This window comes from Heliangelus exortis, chromosome 2, assembly GCF_036169615.1.
Source record: "Heliangelus exortis chromosome 2, bHelExo1.hap1, whole genome shotgun sequence".
NCBI classification, from domain to species: Eukaryota; Metazoa; Chordata; class Aves; order Apodiformes; family Trochilidae; genus Heliangelus; species Heliangelus exortis.
This window is the reverse complement of record NC_092423.1, coordinates 47,597,424-47,607,153: the sequence shown is the minus strand read 5'-3', so window position 1 is coordinate 47,607,153 and position 9,730 is coordinate 47,597,424.

Below are 9,730 nucleotides of genomic sequence, written 5' to 3'. Positions count from 1 at the left end.
ACCTACCTCTTCGGAGAAAAATGTGTTGAATTTTAAAAAGTACAATAAGAGAAGGCAGGGGTAGAACCACAACAGGTTTTGCTCCCAGCCTTTGAATTTAAGATGCTCTGAATGAGCAAGCCATGAATCCTGCCTCTGGAGTCTATTCTGCACACTGCTTTGCAACACTGGGGACAAGGAACTCGATAAAGCTTTGAGCATTACCATGCTCAAGAGTTTTAGCATCAGCTACATAGAGGAACTTTGTATTTCTCTTACACTCTTGCAGTCTTTTTGTTTTCTGTTTTTGGTTTGTTTGTTTGTTTTTGGTTTTTGTTGCCTGCTAACTTGGTAACTTGTTGCATGACCTGGGTTAAGCCGCTTCACCAAAGTGGCTTCATCTTCCAAAAACTGATGAGGCCTTCTTACAGGGAGGATACAATATAACATCTTGGGGGAAATCATTATCAGGAGTTTTGTGCCACCAGGGAGGGTTTCCTCTATGATCAGCAGTTCCCTTTAAGAAGTGTTAAAAGTCTTTTAGTAAAAGAGAACAGGAATAGCAGGAAAAAAACCAGATTTCAGTCATGAAGCTCCACATTATCTCCATCTAAAACTATCCTCGTTTTTCTGTCTCAGTGCCACTACTGCTATTTCTAGGTACCAGAACACACCAGGAAGTTGAATCTGTGCACTATGTGGCCACAGATGTTCAAACCAGTGGTGTCTCCATGCAAGTTCTTGCTCACATTACTATTACATTGTGTAAAACAGGGGATTTAAGGACTCTGAGGCCCTGAGATAGCCTTTTTCCTTCTCATCTGTGTTTTGTAGTGGACAGTTCTACAGCACATGTTCACTCAGAGTGCTCTTTCAAAGAGAAATGCCAGATAAATTCACATTTGGAATCTTAGAAGTTTTAGCAAAAAGCGTATCAACTAGACTGAATGCCAACAGCATGTAGAGATAATGTAGTGGTGGGGAGGGAATATTTTTCAGTGTATTGGGTTTTATACTTTTAATACCACATTCTATTCCCAAGAGAATTCTGTAGCTAGGAAGATTGTTAAAAAACAAACAAAACAAGCCAAGAAGCCCCCAAACAAAACCAACAAACCCCAAAAAACTAAACCACAAAACAAACCCAAAACATTTTAAGTTTCGGAACCTGAATTTAAAATCTTCGAAATTCAGGAAGAAGTACAGAGATGGTGACAGTGCTTACAAAATAACTCTTCTAATTGATATTCAGTGGTAAATGGCATTTTAAGAAAAGTGCACAGCTGAGAAAGCAGATAGAAGAAGGAGGAAATAAAAATGAGTGAATAAATAAAAAGCATTCAAGTACAACACTAAATAAGCAATTATTTACACATGCTCTTGTCGGGTTTTGTGTTTGGTACTATCTTATGTGCACTGACAGCAGAAACATAAAAAAACTGAAATAAAACACGGTTTTAATTATATAGGTTTTCAGAAGGACTTAATGTCAGCATAAAACAACTCTCAGATGTGTCCTACCTCTTTCTGTGGAATTATGATAGAAATGACAAGGGTGAAAAAAAAAAAACTGCTGGTACCTTACATAGCAGCATCCAATGAATTAAACACAAGTGTGCCCAGTGCTGCTCTCTCCCCCCTAGCTTGCAGTCTGACATTTCTGAGGGAAGCTAAAGTTAGTATTCTCTGAATGGTAGAGTGAGCTTATGTTTAAAAGCAAAGAGAGACATTACTGGAGCATGGAGGCATGCATGCTTGAGCAGGAGCCTCTCAGGCTCTCCAGCTGAGCTGGACCCATCAGGACACTGCCCCGCTTTGCAGGAGAGTGCACATCTTTGGGGAGCCCACGTCTACTCTGACTAAGGTAGGAAAAATTACACTGGCAAAGTTGTTCTGCCCATTCCCTAGAGGGCTTTGCTGCTTCTAAAAGCCAAGTGTGTGCAATATTTACAGTGGTCATATCAGCTTACTTCAGCACTGGACTTGGCCAAGCAGTTATCAGTGCTGGCAGGGTGGAGGGGATGCTGCCTGCTGAAGCCCAGCTCCAGATTCTGGCGCCACAGGCACAGGGAGCTCTTAATGCCCAGTTTGGCTGCTGTAAGGAAGCAAGAAACAAATGCAGGATTAAGTGTCACAGCAGATTACTGAGAAGGATGCCTGCTTTATCGTGATTCTGAGCTCCACAGATGCCAGGATGGATCCCTCCACGCAAGTGACCAGAAGGTCACATAGCTGCATGTCTAGGGCCAGTGGCATTAGGCACTATTTGCAAGCTAAGTGTGGATGTGAACCAAAGCTGACTGACAGGAATGTGCATCTGTTGAGGCAGCTGGGCCCACAGATGACATTCATTGCTAGCTGAAAGCCACCAACAAACGTGGGTGTCTGCTGTCAGGGTATTAAATCCTGCGTAGGCTGGTGTGGGACCCAGATTCTCTTACAAGCTGCCAGCCACCATTTCACTCTGAAATGGACCAGCTGAAAAGCCAGACACAGATAAATTAGTTTTGAGAGGAAATACAGTGGGTAATAGGCTGAAAAACAAAACGGTTGTGACCCTTGGTTTTATGGGACTCACTAACACAGTGCACTGAATTGAATGCCCTTGCTCTGTTATCTGTCAGCTGCAAAGATCACATCCCAGCATTTACCCTCGGTCTTCTCACAGCTTAAGATTTTACTAATTCCAGAGAAATAAGCAGTTCTGTTGAGAGAGCATCCTAAACCTTCAGGCCTTTTCTCCAGTCCTACCCAGGAGACATACTGAACTGACTCATCTTAAAAAGTCTGTGCTTCACTTCTGTAAAATCTTGCAGGTTGAAGGTGTGTGTTTTAACAACAGTTGGCACAGGGCGCTGGCAGTCCAGTAGTTGTCACTGCTCTAACTGGAATGATTTCTGTACCCTGGGTATCATTTATCCCACTTGTCCCTGTCTAGAAGTTAGATATCAGGCTGCACTAATTATCTCAGCTCCCCTATTGTCAATTGAGGGAGGAAGGGGGACTTGCATAGAGAGAGTCATTCCACCCTAGAATATCACAGCCTTGCAGATCTCTGTAAAGGTTATGTCTTTATCATGAAAATCAGAGGATAATAGCTCTTCATCTAATGAAAGCAGCAACAGCAAGGGGACATACTCTTTGCTGGCAGCACAGGTTGAGGTTCCCTAATGGTGCCTTTTCTGCCAGGGTTTCTGTGTCAGCTCAAAAGATCGGTCCTCTCCCAGAGAACCAGTCCCACAATGTGGTTATTAGCATCTATTTCATCTTTCTTCTGGATCTCAAGGGTGCCAGAGTGTTAGCCATCCTTTTTCTGCTGATCTTACACATAATGCTGATGCTAGAAATGGCATCCCTGGCACCTTGTGTGCAGCCACTGCCGGCGTTTTCATACTTCCACTGCACAAAGAGCACTACAACACTGTCCCTAACAAGCACAGAGAACAGGCAGACAGGGTGTGGTTTCATCTGCAAGCCACGCTGGCATCAGGTCACAAACCTCCCATGCTGGTGCTGCCTTCACAAGCAAGCAGGAGTGCAGGCTCCTCATTTCAGCCAGCAGCTTCAGAGACTTTGCCATGCTGATCCCCAGGGGCTCAGCACACAGGCTGAAGCACACAGCAGCATTTTACCTGCTCTGAACCTTCTTGCAGGCTCCTAGGAACTCGCCAACATCACACCCCCCCCTCACTGAACCTGCAAGCCATTTGTTTCTGCTGTGTACAATGTTTCAGAGCCCCTTTAGCCCCAGCACCCAGCCATACAGGCTTATTTACCTGGAACAAAACTGGGCAGCACAAAATGAAATGCAGCAAAATTTCTCTTTTAGCCGCTCTTACCTGTCTTGCAGCATCCACTGAGCTGATCACAGCAGAGCTGGGCAAAAAGGTCTCCTCGCTGCAGCTTGCTCTTATGAATTTCTGCTGCTTTTGAATGCAGAGGAAATTTTTGGTTTTCACAAAAAAGGCTTTTTTTTGTGCACAAAAATGGTTCTAAAAAGCCACTAGAACCTTTGCAGTTAAACTCTCTCCCTGCTTTTTTAAAAAACATGTTTTATGGAGGAGAAAAATGGTCACAAATTACACTTATACCAGAAAGGTCCCATGTTGGATGAGTGGTTTGAAAAAAGTTGCAACTTTTCTTTACACACTTGAACTTGGACAGCAGTATTTACTCTCACTAACATTTTTGATAAAAAGACACATACATCTGTTCAGACAATTAGCCTTCCCACTCAAAAAAAATCCAAAACAAAACTGATCCAAATCCCAATTATTTCTTAAGCAAAGAGGGCCAATGCTTCTGGTTCTGTACTGCATACTATTTCCTGTAGAGCAAAGCAGCTTTCTAAACAATAGAACCCCAGTCCAGGGGAGCATAGAAGCACATGGATAAATAGTAGAACAACTCTCAGATCAAAATTTTTCCTATGCTGTGTAAGTGCTTCATGTCCAGAGCTCATTCCACTCGTGTGTGACAGCTCTGAGGTCTGAAACATCTTTGCACATCAGCAGTAACTCCTTCCACCACATGCCAACTACATATAACCTTCCAGTTCCAATAGACTGAGAAGATGAAATCTGCTCAAGAAATACTTAAAAAAAACCTTTCCTCCCCCCTCCTCTCTGCCCCCAGGACAGCAGGAAGGATGCAGATTTGCCCGACTGTCTTCCATATAGTAATTTGGACCCCTTTGTAGTTTCTGAAACACTCCCTGATAATTTCAACCTAGTGGAAGACAGCAACAAGAGCCATGACATGTGGGTTTCTAATATCCATACCAATAAAAGAACTATCAAGCTGTGCATAGCCCACAGTCATGGGGAATATGTTGCCCAACAGGCTTATGCACTCAGTAGGAAGCAGGATTGTGGATGCCTGAAGCAGTTCAGAATTACAGCACACTGTATGTCTCAGTGTTTCATCTGTGTAGATGAAACAAAATGAAAGAGTGGCCATTAATGCACACAGGAGCTTGGTTCAAGTGCCACATGTGAGTTTCATGTAAATGCATTCTTGCTTGCTTTGTGTGAGAGAGACCTCACCTCAACCTTACAGAGTAGTCAAGACTCAAACCTCACTGCAAATTTGGTGTTGGGGGATTCTGAATGCTTCTTGACCCCCACTTTACTTACTGTTAATGTAATTAACTGAGACTTTACATGTGAATCTCTCTAAACTGTTTTTTATAGGAAGCTTACAAATATACAGCATTTCATTTCAAGGTCTGATTTCCTGAGCTTTAAACCTGGTGGCATAGTCTGAGACACTGAGAGTAATTTTTTATCTTTTCACCCTGTGGAAATAGTCTCTAATATATCTGAGAGGCAGAATTGGTCGACATTTACCATATAGGGTTTGATCTCAATGTAGGTTTTTTCTTCCTTGGTTCTTATCTAAGATCATTTGTTGTGAAAATAGCTGATGAAATTTTGTACATCAAAGGATTATACTGTGACTACTCACTTCCTGATGTCATGTCTCATGACTAAATTGTGCCCTCAATGAATCAGCAACACTTAGCTTGGAAAACAGTAGTATGGTTCATGAGGAATATTGTAAAACCTTTGTTTTTAATTGAAAGGCTTTAGACAAAACCCAAGTGATTATTTTTGTTTAATCACAAAAGTTCTTACTCACATACATATGCTCAAGAGGCCCTTTTTTCCCAACAAGCTCCACCTGACGTAAGATTTGATCTGAGTGAGAGCAAAGTTAATGCGAGCTAAGCAGAAAATTATCAAAGGATTTAATGTGGAACTGTTTTCTATGCAGGTAAAAGCAGTTTTTCATGATGGTTCAGATGACCAAGTATAGAATTGCAGGGAAAATGTGGGTATTGGTGAGTGCCTTGGTTTGCACCCATATGGTTCACCCTCAGGGTTAAAAAAACCCAACATATAGACTTGGGAACTGTAGTTTAAGTTTGCTTTTTATCTCAAAGTACACAGTACTCTTTGAGGGGACCTTTTCAAAGCATTCCTCTAGGGATATATTTAGTAGAGTTCAATGGAGATCATTTCTGTACTGGGGAGCTTATATCTTTGATGTAATATTATCTTCCACGTACATTTCCTTTTTTCAACTTACTTTTGTAAAACTGCACCCACAACAGAAAAGATAAAGTCTTCGTTGACTTGCTTTCCTAAATCTGCAGCCTCCAAAATTATTCCTTAAAAACACAAGGGTGATCTGAGATGTAGTGGTTCGTTAAGTATGTGTACATTTGCTGATGATCTCTCTGAATAAATAAACAAGGAAGAATCAAAAATTGCTTTCCAACAAGTCATCCCTAAGTTTACCCAGAAGATCTGCTATTCTTCAGCTTGAAAGCAAATCTCAGGTCCTCTTTTTGCAGTTTATTCCTGTAATTCCTTCATCAATTTATTTTTCTTGAGTCAGTGACAAAATACTCTTAAATAGCAAAAAACCTCTTAAAAACCTCTTAATAGCAACTACACCTGATTCTCAGAAAAGTTAGGACAAGGAATAACAGACTATATACCAAAAGCTACCTGAAAAAATATTTCTTTATCAGCAAAAGAAAACAACTCAGCACAAAAGCATAGATTATGCATAATTAACCTTTACAAGAATAACCAGTAATTATATTCTACAAAGAAAAAAATGAAAGATGAGGAAAAGATCATGACGCACACTCCCACTGGAAGTTTTATTTCATTGTCTGCATGGTATCACATCCTACTCTGAATAGCAGAACAAGCAACTCTGTAAGGCCAGGTGTAGTTACTCATGCAGTCAGTGCCATATGACACTAAACTGAAGAAAATTAACCCAAGGTTAGCCTCACCTCCTCCTCCTGATCCTTACAGGTTTTGTTTAAGGACAGACTGTCAGGTGATACCAATTTCTTAATTTCCTTATTAATATTGGGTAACAAATGCTGCTTTATGGAATTGCCATATTTGGTCAGGTCAGGTTTATTCTCAGTCCAATACCCCTATCTAATAATGTCTTTGAAACGTTTAAGAACAGGGTGATGATATGGTGACATTTTTGGGGGCTGTTCTCTGCCTCTATGAACTAGACACTGTCTATATTTAACAGCTTGCAGGGCAACTTTCCTTGTCTACCCATTTCTGAAACCACACCTAACATCCTGCAGCAAGTAATGGCACAGGTTGTTTTTTTGGAGACTGATGTTTTAATAAGCAATTATTTTGCCTTTTATGTCCCCTTGTCCTTATATCAGAAGAGATAATGAGGAGTTCTTCACAGTTGATGGGATATTGTAAAAAGATCCAGAAGAGTGGGATTTGACTTGCTCCTCTGACAAGAACTGGAAAGCAGTTTTTTTAGCAGTATTCAACCCAAACTGAAACTCTGAAAACATACAGGACTATAGCAATAGTTCATACCACTCACTGAATGCTGGGCCAACCATCCCCAGAAACACTCCATGACATCAATTATTTAACCATCAGTCCACTGCCTCAAAGGCTCTTTAAATCCACTTTTCTGAAGCATGAAAGGAACCCACAGGGAAGAAAGTAAATTCTTACAGCAAACTAGGGGCAGAACTTCAAGTAGAAATGGGGATCTTTTGTCCTACTTTGGGAGCAGGCACCTTCAAAACTGCTGCAAACCTTTACTATGGTAGGCACAGGTGATGTGCATGCCCTGCATGTGAGGTGTCTTCCCCTCCAAAACATTCAAGGCACTTCTGTTGCCTGCCACACAGATTTGAGTAACACTTGAGGCTCATAGGGTTGCTGTTGAAGCACTATTCAGAGCTTGACTTGGTTTGCCCTAAGCTGGTCACTGCCTAAGACTAGATAAAGTCCTACACCAGAAATGCCACTTTAGACAACATGAGTGAAGCAGGTGTTGAAGCCAGTTCTAGAGCACAGTATCTGGGCTAAGCATGAGTGGTATATTCCTGAAGATTAAGAAATCTAGTCTCTATCTTCTTTGCCAGTCAGGAAAGGAGCTCTGAGAGACAGCAAGCAGAGGTTCCCAGCCCTCAGTGGGCACCAGAAATGCCTCACTGAGCCCTAAGGGAGGACACTGGTTTCTCCACAGATAGCCCAAAGGGGCAACTCATGCCACAGCTCACCAGCCTTGTGAAGGGGAAGGTGAAAAAGGACAGGGACAAATGTGTATTTTGCATCACTTTTGGGAACCTGCAAAACAGTCACAGTCAAGCACTCAGCGGCTGTGCCAGGGTGGGTTGCCATTCTAGGGAGCAGTCAACGGAGCAGAGAGCAAGATGGATGCTCTGGGCATGCTACAGCCTCCCTGTGCATTTCCAACCCTTGGTGCTGAGATAATTTATATAGTCTTCCTTCACTACAGGAAGCTGTTCACACAGAGTTAAATAAAAACATAAGGGAATAATTCTAGAAGGAAATTATTTACTTCTTGGGCAGCACAAAAGGCAAAACAATGGCAAATGACATCTGTCTTCCATTAGGATGTATAGCTTCTTTGTCATCTTTGGGCAGATGACAGCCCAAATGAATTAGACCCATCCAAAAGGCTGATCAATGTCACCTGATGCAGTCAGCTTAATTCAGGATATGCCTCTTTGGTGTCACAGTGCGATATAAATAAAAAAGAGTGGCAAATTAAATCTGTCCTGGGCCTTAAGAGAACATTCTATCACCCTCAGAATATATATAAAAAGGAGAAAATATGAAACATTATACAATCACCAAGGCAAGTACGCAGCAGGTAAAGGAAAACTACAACAGACTCTAGCGCCACAGCAGCTGCCACAGAGTAGCTGCCAGAGCTTGCCCAGTTCCATGGGAAGATTAGAGAAAAACAAGCCCCTGTCAGAGAAACCTCACAGGAGAGGGGTATGTCCTGCAAATACTTTCATTACTATGATCTGGACTCAAGGTGACCAATTGCTGAATCTCTTCAGCTAATTTTGGCCAGATGAGTCTGGTAGCATTCCTCTGTGGAGATCACCTACAAAGTATTTCAAAGGACTGAGAGAAAAGCCCTGAGCTTCACCTACATGTTTTTGTTACCTGTATTGGCAAGTTGTGGGTTTTTTTCCCTTCTCCTCACCTTCTCACAATGCTGAAACATTTCTGGTTTAATAGCAGAAGGCTAAGCAATCCAGCTCAGAATATTGTTATCAATGAGCATCAAGTTAAGGAGACAGACTTAAAAATATTGCCTAATTAAAAAAATAAATTGGAGAATAGGTTTTGCATTGATACAAAAAACAAACTGATATAAAACCCAAACTTGATATAAAACTTGGTATAAAACCCAAATTGCTTTCAAATACAAATATTTCCAGCATAAAGCAAATACATGCACCACATGTGCATCCCCCATGTGTATGATACCTTAGTAATTAGGGCATTCTCCATAGCTGAAGGAGATCAAACTCAGTTTTCTTATATGCCTGAGGAGATTCAAACTCTTTGGAGAGTGAGACAATAAGAGGATGTAGGACATTTTGGGGTGGGTGGCCCTGATCTCCTCCTGAAGCTGCTCAATTTTACCTAACTAGTCTTGTTTCAGCAGGAATTTGCACTGGTGTGCAGATAGGTGCTGCTGCCACAAAGCTGAGAGAAGTCAGTCAGAAGTATTCTTTTTCCTACAGCTGTGAATGTATTTTATACAGGTTGCTCACTGAGCTGTAAAAGACAAATTGTGGGAGCTCATGGCCATGGTCAGTCATGGGGTATTCTGTTTGCCAAGGGGACATGACCAAGAGTGATAAGGACAGAAGATTATCCCTTTACACAAGCAAGATCCCCAGGGCTTT